At 30.4% G+C, this 2415-nt stretch overlaps 1 long non-coding RNA gene across 1 annotated transcript in view; it reads left to right on the top strand.

Annotated features, from left to right (window-relative positions):
* The window catches only part of LOC125648285 (uncharacterized), a 4148-nt gene extending 1733 nt beyond the window's left edge, over window positions 1–2415 (top strand). The window contains exons 2-3 of the long non-coding RNA XR_007360248.2: window positions 666–751; window positions 857–2415. This is a non-coding gene — a long non-coding RNA (uncharacterized LOC125648285). The remainder of the gene's footprint in view (window positions 1–665; window positions 752–856) is intronic.

Raw genomic sequence — 2415 nt, 5'->3', positions numbered from 1 at the left:
TATATTTTTTTTTTGGCCTAAACATGGGCTCTCACAACTCTTTTATTAAGAAAATAATAATATCGTTATGAAAATAACTGTTACGAAAATAACATACCTTGAACTACATGTATAAAAGTAATGAAAAACAAATATCTGTATAGACCTACTATCTAGGGGTATGAGGGAACCGGATAAAAAGTGGAAGGGGGGGGGGGCATGTGTTGAATTATAATTCCCTAGACTATAGTATACATATACTATTACTTTGAAATTTCAGTGACCTAAGAAATATATCAAACCTGAAGTTTCGTGTTTCACACAAACATGTAGGTTGGCAAAACCTTTTTAATAATGTAAATTAATCACAAGTCTGCATATGCCCTCTCATAGGCAAATGTATGCACTGTATGTATAAGTAAGATATGTATACTACACGTATGTCCTTCTCTTGACCCACATTTTGTAAATGAAACAGATATGATAAGTCTATGGCAGTTTATGAAAACGTATATACATGTCATCTCATTGCAATTTATAATTTTGAAACATCAGTATTTAAATTTTAACTGAATATGTGTTGAGACACAGTTTTAAAATTCACATTGTCTGACTCAATCTAATTACTCAGAGGTATAATATAGACCTAACTGTGCAAATATCAGTTATGATGATCTTTTTTCTAGGCATCAGCCTGAAGACCGAGGGAGGTTAGATAGGACCAGTGCAGGTTGAAGTGGATTTCGAGTCAACAAGTATAACAGCAAGAGAGGTACTATATTTTTTTTTTGATAAACATTTGTAAAGACAATTCTGAGTATATCAGATATTCATCTTTTTTGCTATATTTAAATATATTTATCTATATTTTGAACAGGTACGCCATTTACAGTGATGATGACATATCCCCTGGACCCCCACAACTCCACAAATTTAAAAATGTTTGATCAAGTTCCAAAGATTAAAGAACTACTGCAAAATTTGGGACTGGATGAAAAACATTAATTCACTTATATGAGCTCAGAGCAGTGGATGTTATACAACATACTTTGAACTAAATTGTGAATTTAATACATGTCATGTACTCGTATATTACAAGTACATGCCTTTTGAAAGACAATAATATTGCATAGATGTAAAGGAAATTTCAATGTTGATTATTCTTTCTTAGATATATTAGTAAAAAATGTGCACATGATAGAATATCAATTTTATAACTTCAATCAATGTGTTTGAATTTTCCTTGTAATTCAAAATTTAGTTGAAACATACATCATAGATACATTAATGTATATCAAATTTTTAGAAAAGTTTCATAATGGAACTAATTCACCCCTCCCCCCCCCCCTTTATACATACAGTGAACATAGACCTTCACCTGGGGAAAACTTCAGTTAGTTAATGCAATATACATGTACATGCATTCTCAGTTATCCAATAGTGAGTTTTTGGTTCCATGTGAAACTACAATGAGAAATCTTAAACTTATGAAAGACACACCTATCTGTGAGGGTAAGATGACTCAGATGGACTTAAATGTAGTGATCCATGGGCAGTCCATAGGTCTCTTTCCATTGATATTAATTATTTATTGAAATATGAAATGGTTATTTAAACATATTTGGTGTATTATACTGTATAGTGATATAAATTTCTATCAAAAAATATGCATAGGTAATAGATTTGGTCCAGTTATTACAAGAAATTGTATGAAAAATAACTAAATATTTAGGCAATCATTGTGAGTGCAAAAAGGTCAACTGCAATAGCACACACTATATATCATTCTTAAATGGCTCATAGAAACTTCTAGTATTGTGAGTTTGAATGCTCAATATGGTAATTTGGGAATGCTTAATCATTTAAGGTCAATAGTTTATCTCTGCTGACTGTATCTCTTAAAATTCATTTCTAGAAGGGAGGGGGTAGGGTTACGAAATCTGACATATTTTCAGATTAAACCTCATTTGGTATATTTTTTTCTATTCAGTATTTTAGATACTACTTGACTTATTGTAAAAATGAAATAAAATCAGAAATTTTATGAGCAGAATTTTGTTGTTGTCAGAAAATGTATGCCTGATAGTATTTGAGAAATGTCATATTTTAGGTAAATTTGGCCAATTGCCAAGTCGAATCATGCCAATGTTTTCCTTAGATGCATTTTGAATTTCTAATCCATGTTGATTTTTTATCTGTTTGTGTTTAATTTACATAACTATATATGACAAACAATATTTCTGGTGTCAATAATTTTTTTTATTGGCTTTTGTGTTAATTTGCTCAATTTTGGCATTTTTTGCCTTTTGGGGCTGCAAAAGAGGGGATTTCAATCTCGCTTTCCTCGAAAATTAACCTGATTACTTTTGTTGATTTTTTGATATGTTTTAGGATAAAGTCAAAATGTTACAATAAATAAAATTGAAAAAAATTCAA

This window comes from Ostrea edulis, chromosome 6 (genome assembly GCF_947568905.1).
Source record: "Ostrea edulis chromosome 6, xbOstEdul1.1, whole genome shotgun sequence".
In the NCBI taxonomy this organism is placed as follows: domain Eukaryota; kingdom Metazoa; phylum Mollusca; class Bivalvia; order Ostreida; family Ostreidae; genus Ostrea; species Ostrea edulis.
This window is presented reverse-complemented; position numbering and strand designations above follow the sequence as displayed.